The sequence below is a fragment of the Spermophilus citellus genome (genome assembly GCF_964194105.1).
Source record: "Spermophilus citellus genome assembly, chromosome: 2".
NCBI lineage: Eukaryota > Metazoa > Chordata > Mammalia > Rodentia > Sciuridae > Spermophilus > Spermophilus citellus.
Window position 1 is genome coordinate 66,420,559 of NC_138183.1, and position 18,563 is coordinate 66,439,121.

General features: G+C 38.2%; 1 protein-coding gene across 2 annotated transcripts in view; it reads right to left on the reverse strand.

Moving 5' to 3' along the window:
* Window positions 1–18,563, reverse strand: part of SLC1A1 (solute carrier family 1 member 1) — an 85,000-nt gene that overhangs the window by 51,065 nt on the left and 15,372 nt on the right. The window lies entirely within an intron of this gene.

Here is an 18,563-nt window from a genome sequence, read left to right on the forward strand (position 1 = left end):
TGTGTCCGCTGAGAACTAAAAAATAAATATTAAAAAAAAAAAAAAGGTATAAAAAAATTCACCCCAAACTACTAACTCACTTGAATACCTGCAAAGTGAAATTGTTTTTATTTTACATATTCTATTACAGTTAACCATAATATAATGGTGAACACAAATAAGCACATTTGTGTTCTTGTCAGGAGCTATATTAAACACCTTAAATGAATTATCATATTATCTCTTGTCATTTTTCATGGCTATATCATCATGGAGTTTTTGGTATTTTTTTATTGAGATAAAATTCATATAACACAAAATTTGCCATTTAAAGTGTACAATTCAGTGGTTTTATGTATATTCACAATGTTGTAGAAGCATTGCCAATGTTTAATTCTAGAACACTTCTATCACCCCAAAAAGAAACAAACCCAAACCTGTCAGGAGTCGCTGCTCATCACCTTCTCTCTCCTGAGGCCCCTAGAAACCACTAATTTACTCTCTGTCTCCACAGATTCCTGCTCTGGCAGTTCACAGAAATGGATTCATACAATATGTGGTTGGTTGTCTCAGTTCTTTCACTTAGCATGTTTTCTAGAGTCACACATGGTGCAGAATGTAAAGGGGGGTTATAAAGCATTTTTCACTTAACTTGATATCATGAACATTTCCCCATATTGAACATTTTTACTGTTGGTAAGTGTTGAATATTACAAGTTTGTATAGACTTGCTCATTGACCATCAACCAACTGTTAGACATTCAATCCTAGAAAAAATTCCTGAATGTTGCTGACTTTTCCTAACAACCAAAGAAGACAAGCATCAAATGTGATGCAAAGCCTTAATATTATCATACATGTTCAGACTTCAGGGAAGAAGGCACACTGAACACATTCTTTGTAGTATCTGAATTCAAGAAAAAGCAATAACAAATTAACATTTATTAATGCCAATTACATACCAAGCACTACACTGAGTGCTAGAGGATCTGAAAAGCATGAGTTAAAAAAGAGTTCAATCTTGTTGTTATTGCAATAATAAATGTTTTCCTTCATGGATAACTCTGTCCACTATCAACAGGAAATGTGGTTTGCACTGTTTTGTCAATAGCCGTGACTGCTTCCATTGAGTCATCTCTCCTGGTGTCTACCACCTACAATTAATTCAGTCTGACTCAAGAATAAAGTTGATCTTGGTGAGGATCTCATGGGTTTCTCTGGGATAATGGTTTGGGACCACAGAAAAAACAGTTTCTGTTGGGCACATTACTGAGCTAAACCAGCATCACCATGCCTTAAAGAGTGACTGCTTCTCCCAGCACAGCTGACCTTGAAGTAACTTCTGGAATCAAAGGTTACACTTTTTTTCTGCACTATTACTGTTCCAAGTGTCCTTAGTTATGTTTCCAATGCTTCAAAAAACTAATGGGCCATAATGGAGGGTTTTGACAATGCAATGATCCAGATTTCTGATTATCCACAATATTCCACCATCCAATATGTCAGATATCAGAATCTGTGATATGCAATTTGAGAGGGAGGGGAGAATTGGACCCTCTTCTTTGCATGCTCCTCCTTATTCCTTCCTCCCCTCCCCCAACCTTCTGTCACTCCAAATAAAAGTTAGAGAAAATAAGGGAAGGCATCAGGTCATTCACTTTTCATTATTTATTGTGTATTTTTAGGAAGACATTAAACACTCAAGTTATTCTTTCAGCCTACTTGATATAAATAAATAAAACACATGCATAATATTTGTTTTATTGTCCAACTCAATTTTATCATGTGGTAGCACTCAAAGCATTCCTTTTACAAATGACTGAGAATTTTAAAAGGGACTAGCTCCACAGACCATGAGTAAAATGACTATGGTGATATAATAATAACCAATATACATTTTAAAAACGAGAGCTGATGCTAGAGACTCCCATTTATTATATTCATCTGCATTTTTATCTGTTCCCTCATATATAGGTTTTTATTCCACTGTTATGATCTAGATATGAAGTGTGAGACAATGCATGAATGTTCAGAGGTAAAATGACTGGGTTATGAGAACCTTAACTCATCACTGATGAGGATTAATCCCACTGATATAGAAGAACTGGGTAACTGCAGGCAGGTAGGATATAGCTAGCAGAAGTAGGTCACTGGGGGCGTGTGTTTGAGGTTTATATTTTGTCCCTGGTGTATGGCGCTCATTCTCTGCTTCTTGGTTGCCATGTCCTGACTGTTTTTCTCCACTATGCCTTTCCACCTGATGCTCTGCCTCACCTTGGGCTCAGAGCTATTGAGTTGGCTGTCTATAGACTGAACCTCTGAAACTTTAAACCCCAAAGAAACTTTTCCTCCTCTATGTTGTTCTTGTTGGTCACAGTGATGAAAAGCTGACTAAAACATCCACTCACTAATATGCACACATCAAATATTTACTGAGCACCTATACAAATAGGCACCATAACACACTGCATGACTACAAGGACAACTCAATGTCTAGCCCTGTCCTCAAGAAATCGTCTTTGAAAGGCACACAGACAAACTGTTTTAAAACAATGGGAGCCTGGTGTGGTGGCACACACCTGTAATCCTAGTGGCTGGAGAGGCTGAGGTAGGAGGATCACGTAGCCTCAAACAACTTTGTGAGGCCCTAAGCAATTTAGCAAGACCCCATCTTAAAATAAAAAACACAAAGGGCTGAGGTTGGGGCTTCATGGTTAAGCAGCCCTGGATTCAATGGAAAAAAAGAGTTAAGATGAAGATAAACTCTGTTTATCAGGGAAAGGACTAATAATAAGACCAAAAAGAAAAAGACATTTCAGAAAAACAGAACACTATTGCAAAGGCATGGAGTTTAGAAATCCTAGTGCATGTGAATGGCTTCAAGCCATTCAGTATGGGCAGTGATCAGAAGGAGGACCAGCAGCTGCTGAAGGGCAGACTGAGACGGGTCCCACACACTATGCTAAGAAATTGAAATTGATCCTGAAGGCAGTAGGAAACCACTGACAGATTTACCCATTCATCTAAAGGAGTTCTGAATTAAGAGAGCTGTGTGAACGCTAGAAGCAGGGAGAACAGTTAGGAAGTCACTGCTGTGATCCTGGTGAGAGGTCTTAAGAGAGTGGAGAACTGGGAAGACTTAGGAGGTAGAAGTGCAAGTACTTGGTGATGAATTTGTGGGTAGAGGGTGGTACAGCTGAGGAAGAAAGGGAGGCCCTGGGATTCTTGCCAGTTTTCTAGCTTGGTCAACAGGGTGGACATTGGTACCTATCCCAGTGGGGAATTTGGGTAATTCTGGAGAAAGGTGATGAATTAACTTTTGGATGAGAAAGATGCTTAATGAACCCGTGGATATGTGGGTACAGAACACTGGAAAGTGGTGTGGGTGGGTTAATATGGGTGACACCAGCAAAAAAGTAACTGGAAAGGTAAGGGCAGATGAGGCCACACGTCAGCCAGCTCAGGTCATGGCCAAAGAAGCATGCACAGCCATGGTACACTGTAAGGTAGGAGGCGCAGATTCTGGCTTTCCTGTGTAAGACTACAAGCCCATTTTCTTTCTTCCGATCTTCTTAAATCATAAGACTCTCAAACTATGAGAACATCTAACTTGCATTTTTAATAAAACCAGACTCCAGTTCTCCATGATTGTCCACGGAGGGAGTATATTCTCATGGGAAGGACAGGCAGGCCTTAGGACTTGGTGTTTTGCTCCTGGAGATGCCTTTCCCTTTGGGAACTTTCACTAATAGCACTGGCATCCCCACACTGTGGCCCAACGTTTAAAGTATCCATTCTCTTCATACCTCAGCACAGCAAAAGCCAGACTAAAAGGCCTAAATGAGACCTTGCTAAAAGTGAGGTTATGACTTGGGGGGGAATCAACAAAGAGTAAGATGCATAAGATAAGTTGGGTAAAGAGATGCCCGTATTTACTGATTCTTAGCTGATGATCACAAAAAGAAAGCCTCCTGCTATGTTAATGGTTACTCCAGGAATTGTTTAATTTCTTTCATCTTCTGAAGCTCAAGTACAAATTCAAATTATTGCTTCTTTTCAGAAGGTTCACCACTTTCTCCTTCAGAGTAGTGAACCACAATGATATTCAACAAAAACATTCTAAAACTCGATCCTCCATTGGGTACCACTGGCAGACCTCAGCAGACATTAGTGTTGGATGGTAGGTTAATTTTTATTTATTTATATTATGTAAACTTAGAAACAATTCATGTGGATCTTTTGTCTAAAATGAGTCTGATTTGAAGATCTCAATCAAAATTGTGTTCCAAGACTAGACATAGAAGGCTACCAAATGTAGCACCTTTGATCTTCTGGTGTGTTGATCACAGAGGTTCAGATAAAGGAAGAATAATCAATGGTGTAACAAAACCAGCATTGTTTGTGGAGTATGCCACAGTTTACAGGGTACATTCAGCATCTATGGGAATAATTTCTATTGCTGTGTAACAAACAACAAACTTAGCAGCTTAAAACAACAAATATTTATCGTTAGTTTCCACGAGTCAAGAGCCAGGGCACAGCACAAAGCTTCATGGGGGTCATCTGCTCAGTGCATCACAGGCTGCATTCCTTTCTGGAGCTTGGGGTTCTCTTCCAAGCTCATGGGACTGTTTTCAGGATTTACATCCCTGTGGTTGTAGAACTGAGGTCCTTGATTTTTTTTTCCTTCACTAAAAAAAAAATCAAGAGCTGCCCTGGGTTCTTGGAGGTTTCCACCATTCCTTACCACATGCCTTTCCCACAACACGGCCCACAACCTCTTCCTAGTCAGCAGGACTATATGTTCAGGTCTGGCTCAGTCTTTTAAAGGGGTTTCACTGGATGAAGTAAACTCTACCCAGAATATTCTCCTTTTTGATTAATGTAAAACCAGCTGAATAGGGATCCTAACTACCTGATAAATCCAGGTAATAGCTCATCTTGCCAGATAATATAAATAATTACAGAAGTGAAATCTCATCATAGTGTCATTTATGGGAAGGAGATTATGTAGAGCGTGTGTACCAAAGGTGAGAATCTTGGGGAACATCTTAGAATTCTGCCTACCATAGCTATTTTTCCATAACCTGATGACATAGAGTAAAACCCTTCGGTAGCACTGGCATTAACTCTATTGCTTAACAGTGAGTGTGTTAGAATTCCATTCCATGTAGCATAGAATTCAGATTGTCAATTATTTGAAAAAATGCTATACTAAAATATTTCAAGGAAAAGTAGAAAAGCATTAAACACGCATACACTCACTATCCAGAATGAACGAATCATTAGCATGTTACCAAATTTGCTACAGATTTTCTTTGATTTAAATAAATCCTTATGGTGGAGGATCATTGTAGCTCCCTCAATTCTATTCTCTTCTCTCCTCAAGGACATCACTATTTTGAGTCTATTTTCTGTGTGTCTCTCTCTCTATATATATACATACTACATATCTGTGTCTATCTCTTAAAATGTATTATGCTGTTTGTGTTGGAGAATATTACTTAAATGATATCTGTTTAAATGTATGTTTCCTTTCTCAATATGCCTTTTAGTTTGGGAATTTTTTCATTATGTTTTTGAGATTTATGTATGTTAATACGAGAAGATCTAGTTCCTTTATTCTATTTCAAAATGTGTTCCATACCACACGCCTATTTTGTTTTTGTTTTGTTGTTAAATTCCACCCTTATCTAGCAATTTATTTCCTTCTAATGTTTTAGGTTTCTCTGTTCTTTTTCTAAATTTTATAAATTGATTGTTTAGCACATTCGCTTTTTCACCCATTTCATACTATCCTCCTTCTAAATTCTGTGATAGTATTCCATGAATTATTATGCAGTATTTTCATTGCTGATTACTTCTTATAATTTTTACTGTGACTTCTTTGAATTATAAATTATTTTAAAATGTGCTTTTCAGTACCCAAATACCTAGGAATCTTTTTTTCCCTCTGTGATGCAGCTGACTGGTTTTCTCAAGCCTATCTTCCAGTTTACTAATCCTTGCTTTGTTTTTATTTAGTAGATATTTAATTCACCTACCAAATTTTTAATCCTGTTGTCTTTAAGTTTCATTTTATCTCCTCATACTATGTCTAAATCATTTTTTTTTCTATTTTCCAGTTTCTGTTCCATCTGTTTTTCTTGAAGAATGTGACACATTTTTATTATGTACTCTTAAAAAATGTTTTATCATGTCTATTTTGGGGACACATACTCTCCTGTTCATGTCCTTTCCTGCATTGTGTGTGTGTGTGTGTGTGTGTGTGTGTGTGTTTTAATTGTAGGATTTGGGTGAGGGGTAGCTTTTTCCTGAGAGTTGTGAAAGTGTCTTTATCAGCTACTCACTTGGCTTGGGGACTCAGGAGTTTTGAGGCCTCCAGGACAGTTTTCATATTAGATTTTTTAGCTTAGGAAATCAGAATTACATGGTGGTATTAATTTAAATCATGCACCTAGGAAAGCATAAGTCTGAGGTTTAATTTATTCATAAGTGCCCCATCTCCCTTCACTTTTTGCCATGGGCAGATAGCAAGATTTCTCAAGGTTTTCCTGAGGTCACCGAGTAGAATTTTTCTGCTCTGTATTCTTAGAACTGGGTCAAATTTTGAGGTTTCAGGCCTTCTGCAGAGGTCTGATTGTGGCTCCTTTATTCATGCAGATCAAGATCATCTCAATTTTTCTCATATGAATATTAAAACTCCAGTCTCCCATCATAAAGGCCTATCATTGAGTCTAGACCTTGGCACAGCTCATTTACAGTTTGGGCTACAGTTTATAGTTCTGCTACAGTTTCAATCTGAACATGTCCTTCAAGGCCCATGTATTGAAGGCCTGTGGTGCTGTTGGGAAGTGGTAGAACATTTAAAGAAGGTTGGGACGTAGTGTATGGAAGTGAAGTCACTGGGGGCATGTCCTTGAAGCCATATTGGGACCCCAGCCCCTTCCTCTTTCTTTGCTTCCTGCCTGCCTTGAGGTGAGCACCTTCCTCTGTCACACATTCCCACCATGATGTCAGCCTTACCACAGACCCAAAGCAACAGGGCCAAGCAATCATGGACTGGAACTTTCACAACTGTGAATTAATTAAATCTTGCCTCCTTATAACTCAAATTAGGTACTTTGTTTTCAGTGACAGAAAGCTAACTAATATGAGTTCCCTTTTAATTTCTGGCACCTGAAGATTTTACTTTATTTTGTTGAGTTTGGGTTTATGTATTGTTTCTATATTAATTTGGAGAGAAGTGCTACATTTTATGTGTGTGAGATGGTAGGAGAATCTATCCAGATTAGCCATTATGTGATGTTACAACATTACCAATGATCTATTCCTTATCCTTTCCAGTGTGACCATTTTAAGACGCGTAATGGACTCAATGAAGATTAAAACTGAGAGCCCCACAAAATATAGAAAAGATCTTGCTATATTAAGGACTTGCAATATTAAAACAATTACTGATTTTCCAAATAATTCCATGTAAACTCATGGAATCAATTAGCCAATAATCATTGACAGACCAACAAATTCTTAAAAGACATTAGTCAATGGAAAAATATAGATGAGAGCAATGCATATTCAAGGGGGCCTTTAATCTACATAATGAAATAAGCATGTTAAATAACATGAGATATTTTGAGGGGAGAAATTAACAACTACTCAGGGAGAAGGCTCTGGGTTCCTGGCCTTACACTTTATTTAGCTGTGTAATTGTAGATAAAATACTTATCCAGATGCATGTACCTGTTTCTTCATCTACACAAGAAGCATAATAAAATACAACCTCAGAGTCATTAAGAATTTAAATTTAATTTAAATTTAAGCTTTACATTTGCATGTAAAGTTCTGGTTCACGAAGTAAGAGCTTCTAATAAATGTTTGCTATTATAAGCTATGCACTCTTTTTTTCCACATTTTTATTGGTGCACTATAGTTGTACATATTGATGAGTTTTGTTGTTACATATTCATACATGCACACAATGTAACAATATATTTTGACCAATATCACTCCCCAGTATTCTTCCCTCCCTCTACCTACCATCCCTTGGTCCCTTTCCTTTATTGATCTCCTTGACACCTGAAGGCAATGTGGAAAGAAAAAGTCCAATACGAGAATGAGGATATGTTTGGATTGATTATCTGCTGTATTACCAGTTTAACTCAGAGTTTGGGAACATAAGCTATGTACTCTTCATAGATTTTCTCATAAAATCCTCAGAACAGTATGGCTTTGACAGGTGAATCATGGTCACAAATTTGAAAAGCATCAGAATCAGAAGAAATTAATGTAAAATATTTTCAGTGAGACTAAATTTCCAGTTATTCGCTTAGTTTACTGAATTTATTTTGGTAGATAAATAGTTACTTTTATTCTATACATTTTGAAAGTTTCAGAGTTAAAGTTAGGACATGGGAAGGACTCAAGAAGTACACCCAATGTGATCTTAGTTCATTTCTATACAAGTTGATATTACTGAAATAAAAGTCTCAAGATCTGAATGGGACTAAAAGAAAAGGCATTTAAAATTTTTTGGTGTCTTCTAAAATAATTCTTATTGTGATTCAGTAACTTAATTAAATTTTGCAAATATTTACCATGTCCAAGGATCTGGGTTAGAAGTCATGTGGGAGTAATGATATTAAAATGAATGATATAAGACCCCTTCCCTCAAGGAGCTCATGGTTAATTAGGGCCAATCACAGATGCAATTTAGCCTAAGACAGGGGGCAGAGTGGGAATTTCTATAGAATTGTTTACATTTCAGGGAAATGTTAAGTGACCGAAATTTTCTTCATCCAATAATGAGAAGAAGTACAGGCAATACTAGGATGACATCAAGAGTACACTAGGCTGAATTCATGAAAGCCATGAAAAAAGAAAGATGAATCTGACTCAGACAGACACAGATTCAATAACCATGTGAAGTGGGCAGGAACAGGGAGGATATCAATCTATGATGCCCAAATTTTGATGTGCATATGAATCACATGGGGAACTCATCCAAAGTTTCAAATTTAGTGATATCATACCTGGCGTAGCTAAGATGTAAAGAAGCCTAGCAGGAGCAAGGGCATCCTTGCACTAATGACAATGTCCATCTTGACAGAGCTGAAAGATCCTGGTGTAGGCCTCCAGCAATGGTACAGGGAGTATGCAACATACAAACAAGTTGGGTTATCAGCTCCCTTTGGAAAAGTCCTGACCTAAGAGCCATCTTTGCCCACTCTTTCTCTCTTACTCAGTCTACTATTTCAGCTGTGGTTCCCTTTCCCTGTTGTGTCTCAGGGCAGAATTTGAGGTTTCCACAAGGTGTGCAGTGATGATGGCAGAGTTGATCCAATTTACTATCCCAGTCAGGCCAATCCATCTTAACAAGAAGAATGTGTTGTAAATATTCTCCTTGGAAGGAAGAGAGTTGTTTTTTATTTTTATTTTTTTCCAGTACTGGGGATTGAACCCAGGCATGCTATATTCCCATCCCTTTTCATTTGTTATTGAGACAAGGTTTCACTAAGTCGCCCAGGCTAAACTTGAACTTGTGATTCTCCTGCTTCAGCCTCCCAAATTGCTGGACTATAGGCTTGTGCACCATGCCTGGCTCAGACATTTTGTTTGTTTGTTTGTGTTTCAAGAGTAATTCTGAAGCAAAAACAATGTTTCCATTCCTACCATGGGTTAAAAATAAGATAAACTGTAAGGAATCGGTTTGACCTGACCTCAGCCATCTGAGTCATAACTGCCAATATTGCCCCTACGTATGGTAGGCTTTCCATGCATAGTTTCCCAGTGTACTATAAATAAGCAAAACCTTTACAGAGGTATGTAGAGATTTATGATCAGACTCTGGAGCTGTCAGTACAAGGAATGTGCCTGATACTAACTTGATATAAACCAAGTACATTTGGTGTGGATAAGTCACTCTTGTCTGGATCACTTTTATACGCCCTTTTCCTCTAACCCAGATTGGAAAGATCCATTGGTCTTGCTGCTGCCCAGGATCATGCTTCTATCAGTAAGTCCCCAGAAAATTGAGTTATTTGCAATCCTGGGTCTCTTTCTTTGTTCTCATGGCAACTTGTAGCTGGTTCTCACACATTGAGACCAGGTTTTTTGGGAACATAAACCCATAAACTTCTACCATGACCCAACCCCATCCTCAGCCTCCATGACACTTTCTACTATAGGAGATGGTGACCACTGCTTTCTTCAAGGTGGAGGGATTAATGCATGGCCTCAACAGTAAAACCCTTTGCAAAGGAAGTGCTTCCTTCTCACCTCAATCCCTATGTTTGAGCACAAATTCTGATGATATTCCAAACACCAATTATTAAATCTAAGGCAGGACTTGGCAGAAACCACTAAGTTTCACAATATGGCAGTAAAATACATATTTTTTTAAAAAAAACGTAGCTTTTCAACTGACTCAAGAATGGCAGACATATAAAGCATGTGTTTGGCAAAGTTTATATAAAACTCTCATACAACTCAACATTAAGAGCCTAGTTTTATTAAGTGTGCAAAGATTTTGAATACATCTCTCTAAATAAGATATGTAAATGAAATAAGTACATGAAATGTTGTCCAACATCATTAGTCATTAGAAAATGTAAATCAAAATCCCAAAAGAGATCCCACTTCACATTAATTAGGATGGATATATATGTATGCAGTAGAAAAATAATATATTTTTGTGAGGGTGGGGAAAAATTGGAATCCTTCTACATTGTTTTTGGGAATGCAAAATGACATAGTGCCTATGGAAAACTATTCAGCAGTTCCTCACAAAGTCAAGCATAGAATTAACATGACCCAGAAGTTCCACTTCTTGGTACACATTCAGGAAAATTGAAAACATACCTTCACACAAAATTTATACATGAAATGTTCATAGCAACATTATTAATAAATAGCCAAAAAGTTAAAACTATTTAAATGTCCATTATCTTATTGTTGGATGAACAAAATGAGGTGTACCCATGCAAGAGAATATCATTCAGCTATAGAAGGCATAAGGCACTGATAAATGCTACAGAATAGCTGAACCTCAAAACTATACAAAGTGAAAGAAAGCCAGTCACAAAAAAAACCCCACATATTATATGGTTTCCTTTATGAGAAATGTTCAGAATAGGCAAACCCATGAAGACAAAATGTATACTCATGTGTTGAGAGCCACAGCCCAATCAGAATGATGCCTAGCATTTGCCAGAGGGAATGGTTGAAAGGTGACACTGGATTGATTGTATTGTATCTTTGACCTTTACTGTTGGGCAATAGGGCGGCTCTTGCTGCCTCGGGTACCCGCTACTTTGGAGTTCCTGGGAGGAGGTTTGGAGAGATTGGACGGAGCCTGGTGGAGGGAGTGTGGTCCCATGTGGTGTGTGCAGTGCCGGTGAGAGTGGGGGAATAAAGAGTTGCTGTTTGAATCTACAAGGCTTTGTGGCCGCTCGGTTATTTGTGCCCAGCCAGACTGCGGCACTCATAGTTTCTACAAATGGGATAAGGGATTGGGACTGAATGCTAATAGACATGGGGTTTCTTTTTGAGACATGAATGGAAATTAGATAGCAGAAATGGTTGTACAACACAATGAATATACTAAAACCACTCATAGTGTACTTTAAAATGGTAAAAACATAAACTATACCTTAATTTTTAAAAGCATACACTCCCTCTTAAATGAACTAAATTGATTAAGAAGGGGGAAAAGAACCAGAGAATAATAATACTAAATATGATTAATTTACACTTTGATTATTTCAATGGTTTATTTATGGGATAGGAGAGATGACAACGACATAGGAAACTTCTTTTTCTTTTAATCATCATACCAATAGCACAAAGATCACTAATAATGTGGTGATCAGACTTTTGTTCAGACTTGGCAAGATGTGTGTAAGTTTATTAGATTTGAAAGTCTCACCAATAATGTGAAAACCCCAATGAAGCCAGACATGTTTATTAACAGCTCAAAAGAAGATGATCAATTCAAAGAAAAATTGTAATTACATATTATGGTTCATAACCTGCAAAGGAGATGTTTGAGAGCTTAATTTTCAATTATATAGTATAAAAATGAATCAAAACAGCTAACACTAAATCAGAACTATTCTAAGATTATGATTTGAAAATCCTTGGAGAAAATGAAAAGTCAAAACTAATGACCTAGCTAGGTGTGTTGGCACATGCCTGTAATAGCTACTTAGGAGGCTGAGGCAGAAGGATTAGGAGTTTGAAGTCAACCTGGACAACATAATATGAGACTCTATATTTTAAAAAACCTATAATATAAAAATATATAAAAAACATAAATGTTAAAAATTAACAGCCTGGAAAAATATCAACTGTCATTAATGAATGACTTGCATGTTATATACAACCATTCTGGTAAGCTCTGTGGAGGTTACAAGAGCCTAGTCCCACGTGGTTTACAGTCTAGGTGTCTTATTTCTTCTAAGTCATAGCAGAAATTTCCAGGAATTTCCCAAGCCTGGAGTTGAGTCTCCTGTACCAATTAAATAGTGTTACAGTAAGTAGGCCACTTAACCCTCTAAGCTGAAGTATCCTCATCAAAGAGGGGAAAGAGAACCTATGTCACATTGCCACTGGGAGCATTAAGTGAAATAATGAATGCAGAGGACTTAGCCCTGCCCTTGGCCCACAGGAAGGCTTAATAAGTGTTAGCTATGATTGAACATGACAACAGACGACCCTAATGGCAGCAAAAGTTGAGAGAACAGCACTTTCAAAATTAACTGATGCCCTGGCATAAATCAAAACTACTCCGGAGATAACAGAAGAGGAATCACGAATCAGGATTTTAATTTGTGTCTATCACATATTTAGCTATGTCATTTTATCTTTTTGCTTTTGGTTGCTTCATCTAAAAACTTCAACAAACATGCCTCAGAAATGTGAAAACTAAACAAGTAAACATATATAAGAAGCACTTTGTGATTTAAACCAACATATCCATTATTCTTATTTTAGAATGTACATGTCTTTTATTTTTTAATTATTTTATTTTTGTTTCTTCTAATTAGTTATACATGATAGTACAATGCATTTTGACATATTGTACACAAACGGAGCACAACTTCTCATTCCTCTGGCAGTACATGGTGCAGAGTCACACTAGTCATGTAATCATACATGTATGTACAGTAATAATGTCTGTCTCATCCCACCATCCTTCCAACCCCCACATTTCTTCCCCTCCCCTCACTACCCAATCCAAAGTTCCTCCATTTTTATTATTCTTATTTGCTCCCATTTCCTTGAAGACCATTCAAATTACAGATATTTATGTAAAACTTGGAGGCCTAAAGACACATTCCTGGTGGAGGGTTGAACAAAAACTCCTATTAAGAGCAGGAAGAAACCTGTTTTATTTTTAGTTCATAACTGTCTTCAAACTAATAAACATATATGCAAATACCAGTCTTAGAAGCACAGGAGAAAGATGTTGAAGACTGTAATGCAGGCAGAACAGTGGGAAAACATGACATAAATTTGACACAATTGGGCCCAAACTCCACTCATTATGTATTTTCTAGCTCTGGGACAGAGCGTAAATGGCAGCCTTAATTTTGTCATTAGTCAGGAGAGAATGATACCTGACTCAGAGATTCAGGGTCTGAATGTTAAAGGTGATAAACCATAAAGTCAGGTAATTCTCTTCCTCTTTCTTTTCATTCCTTCCCAGTCACTTCCACCTTTCCTCTTAGGGAGCAGAGATGGTGCTGAAAGGTAATAGCAGAAGCAGAGTGACCTGAAATTTTTCACTCTACCCAGATGGACAGAGTGGGACTGAAGGATCCTCTATCTGATAGAAGCCACAGACATGGACAGGTAGCTGGAGTTGGAACAGAGTGTGAGGTCTCCATCACCACAGATTCTAAACAGATGCAAGAAGTCTGCAGATGGTGGCCACAAAGACATTTAAAAACACATGCAATAGAATAAACTTTTTTACCACTCTAAGAAATAATACCTCCTTGATCATCTGTCCAAAATAAAAAAGGGGAAAGAATTCCATTCTTAAAGACAGAATTTAAATGCATATCAACAACTTCCACAGTTGGCACAGAAGAATGCAAACACCCAAGGCTTCCAGGGTCAGGGCAGTACTGAGGGAAGCAGGTCTCGGTGGAGGGTGGCCTGTGGTGGTCCAGCCAGCTCTGGCCAAACACTGTCACCAAAGAAGTGAGGGTCCATGGGTGACTCATTCTCTTTTTTTAACAAGTAACTAGGAATCTGGGTCTTTGTGTGAAACCATCTATTTTTGAATGTTAACAAATGCTTATAAACAACTATTAAATTCTGTGAGGTCATGCCAATACCTCTGCAAGTCAGTTTCCTCCTAGGTTGTCATCTTTCACTCTGGTTTTTTCATAGAAGATAAGACAGGTGTGGCAGCACACGACAGGAGGACGTGAGTGAGTTCAAAGCCAGCCTCAGCAAAAGCAAGGTGCTAAGCAACTCAGTGAGACCCTGTCTAAATAAAATACAAAATAGGGCTGTGGATGTGGCTCAGTGGTTGAGGGTCCCTGAGTTCAATTCTCGGTACAAAACAAAACAAAACAAAAACAGGACAGATACAGAAACAGAAAAGGAAAGCAACTGACTCCCGTTTGGTTGAAAGCAAGCAAGCATCACAGTATCAGGAAATGAGCACAATAAACACACAAAGCCTCCTGTGGTCTCCAGGCACTCTAACAAATGTTATCTGAGTGACTGATCACACCAGCACCCCAGGAAATATTGGGTGGTGAGGCCAAGGACAGTACAAGGCTCCTGACACCCAGAATTTACAATCTACTAGGCAGGACCAGATAAGCTCATGGTGACATAAAGAGGTGTTGCTAATTTTTTGGAAAGGTCACCCCAAAGTTGTAGGAGTTTAAGGATACCCTTAAAATCCCTGTTAGATGAGGATTAGGAAAGGTGGAAGAATTCAGGATATGCCTTCAGAGTGCAAATAGGAATTCAAAAGGGAGGGACTATGAAGAAGGAAGGAGAGTGGGGAAAATACAAAGAAAAGGGGTCAAAGAAAAACTGACATACATCAAGTGTCTATAGTTCTAAACACTTTTATGATACATTATAGATTATTTTTGGATTTTGAATTTTTAGGGATTTTGTTATATTGTATATACATAATTTTGCACATGAAACAAAATCCTGTGGTGTAAAATTTTCCACCTCTGATGTCATGTCAGTGCTCAAGAAGTTTCAGATTTTGGAGCATTTTGGATTTGAGATTCAGAATTCTCAACCTGAATTTTACTTAATTGTCTCATATAACAAACCATATTTGTAAGATGAAGAAAATAATGCAAGAAATGTTAGAAAACTTGCCTACAAGTTGGCTGATGCCTGAGAGGGTAGTTTAGAGAACTAAAACTAGAAACATGGCCTGGGGCATTCCATGAAGGGCCTTCAGTACCAGGGTGGACAATTTATATTTCCCTGATCCTTTGTTCCCTTCCTTATTTATTTTTTAAATTTTTTATTCTAATTTGTTATATATGACAACAGAATGCATTACAATTCATGTTACACACATAGAGCACAATTTTTCATATCTCTGGTTGTTCCCTTCCTTATTGAACCAGCTCATTATAAGGATTCGATGAGATAAACATGTGCTGAACTATGAAGTAATATAGATTTTAAAGATTAGCTAGTGGAAGAGATAGTGAGTAGCCATTGAACAAGTTTGCATAAGGCCAGGTTTAGGGCAGAGATAAGGCCAGCTAAGGTGTGTAAGAAGCATTAGAATAGGGAGAATAAAAGTCAGGAAGGAGCCTCATCCTCAGTGGGAAGGTTGAAGGCAGAAGAATGAGGATCCCAGACTCAAGACTTGGGTCAGGGAAAGGTTTCGGGAAATGACAGGCTGGTTTATGTCTGGGTGGGAGGGAGTTTGAGATAGCTTGTTACTTTGTCTTGTTTCCAACAGAGAAAGGGAGGTCCAGTGAAGCTGTTCTGATTCTTATGTTCCCCCTGCAAGTGCTATTTTATTTCGACTTCTGGCTCAAACTAAACCTGTCATACCGGAGCCCAATCTGTCAGGAGCCAGCTGGTGTGTTCTGAACTTGGTTATTCACACGTTCAGGCCCCTTAGGGGAAAATTCACACAGGTTTCTCTTGGAAAGAGGCCTGGGGTGAAGAGCTCAGACACACCTGTTTTGGAAGGAGGCTCTTTCACAGAATTGCAGGTCATTTCCTCTTCCCTTATGGCAAGTCACAGAAGAGGAAACAGGCTAGCACTTGTACCAATGTGCTTCTCTAAAAGAATTGAAGGCTAATTACTGGGATGTGGCTTGAATTCAGAAGAACATTTTGAAGTGGCTGGAGAGGAACAATTGTTCAAAGACTCTTTGACTTCAGGCAAAACAAATGACTAGGGGCAGGGAGAAGGATCTATTTCCTTGTCCCATTCTGGAAACTTACAGGACAGAAGCAATCAAAACCCCTGCACTCCCTGCAAGGCACAGCCTAGTCCTAGGAAAAGGGAGTAGCAGCCCAACTATCAGCAGCCTGTGGTGGGAAAAGACACTTGATCTGGACAGTCTTGCTGGAAAGCTGACCCTTCTTTTGCAAAAGGATGAATGTTTAGACAACACCACTCTAGGGCTAAAAGCATAAGGGTGTTGGGAGAAGCCCAGCCAGGCTTACTAAGCACTCTCTCCACCTGTTGGCCTGCCTTCCATGATGCTCCAACATCACCCTCCTCTTGAGCTGCACACTTTCTCAGGGTAATTTACAGCTTCAATTTCCACCTCTGTCTCCTATCTTTGTCTCCAAAATGCAAAATCCCATGTACAATTGCTTTCTGGGGGTTCTCTATCTGGATATATACTTTAACATAGAACCCAATATGGGGAAAATATTTGTTTTTCTTTTTCCCCAGAAAATTTTAGATTTGGCATCCTGGGTTCCCGGGTGGTTTAAAATATGTCAACATGATCTCTGATACTCTCTTCATCAGGCAATAGTCTTTGCCCCCTTTGCTTGAACCTGGGTGAGTTTTTTGCTTGCCTGATATGGCAGAATGCAACAGTAGTAAGATGGCATGCAGTCTGAGGCAAGGAAAGTGAGGGCCAGCATCTACTGGTTTCTCTTCTTGGTACACTCGCTTTGAAGCACTCAGGTATCATATAAGAAGTCTGGTGACTCTGAATCTGCCATGTTGGAAAGACCACGTGGGAAGATCAGAAAGAGGAAGACAGTCAGACACACACACACACACACACACACACACACATCAGAGGAGCCCTAAAGCTGTGTGAGTTTTGCCAGATCAAGAAACAGCCAAGTTAGTGAGAAATTTAAATGATTCCAGACCCAACCGTCAGTTCCCCATAATCACAAAAGAGACTCCAGGGGAGAAGTGCCTTGCTGAGCCCAGCCAACAACCCTCTCAGAACCATAAGGAATAGCAATATAATTATTGCTATTTTAAGCCACCAAATTTGCTCTTTATTTTTAGGTCTATGATCCACTTGATGTATTCGAAAAGTATGATGGTTGGAAGTTCATTTTTCTTTCTTTTCTTTTTGGATATAATGTCCAATTGTTCCAATATCATTTGTTGAGAAGACTATTTTTCTTTGGATGACTTTTACACTTTTGTCAACACTCAGTTGGGCATATTTGTCAACATTCAGTTGGGCATACTTGAATCTACTTCTGGAATCACTTTTATGCTCCACTATTCTCCATCCTTTTACTATTACTATACTGTCTTAATTACTGTATTAAAATAAAATAGAGTGATTTCTTCAATTTTCTTGTTTCCCAAAATTGTTTAGCTATTCTAATTCATTTTACTTTCCATATAAATTTCAGAATGAGTTTGTCTTTATATCTACAAGAACTCCTTGTGAGATAATTTTTAATCACAATTGCATTAAATATATAAATCAATTATGGGAGAACTGACATTATTACTATGATAAGTCTTCCATGAACAAGTATGTCCATTTATTTAGGTGTTCTTTGATTTTTTTCATTAGGGTTTTATAATTTTTGGCCTACATATCCTATTAGCTATATACCTAATCTTTTACTTTTTGTAGGTATTCTATATAATATTTTTAAACTTCCATGTCTAATTATATAATGTTATGATACAGAAATAAAAAATGATTTTGTGTATTGACATTGTATCCTGCAACCTTGCTCAACTCATTCACTGGCTCCAAGAATTATCCAGAAAAAGGTACCATAGTTTGAATGTCCTCCTCAAAATTCATATTGAAGTTTAATCTCAATTTTGAGGTATTACAAGGTGGGACCATGTGGGACCTTTAAGAGGTAATTAGTTAGGAGGGCTCTACTTTCATGAAAGGATTAATCCCATGGATTTTGAGGCTACAGGTTTACCTTGAGAGAAGATCTGTTACAAACGTCAGTTTGGTACTCTCTTGTAGGTACCCTTCTTGCCATGTTATACTCTGCAGCACCTTGAGATTCTGCAGAGAGTCTCCGGAAGCAGAAAGGCCCTTGCCAATGGAGCCCTATGACCTTGGACCTTCCAGCCTCAAGAACCATGAGCTAAATAAGTCTTCACACTT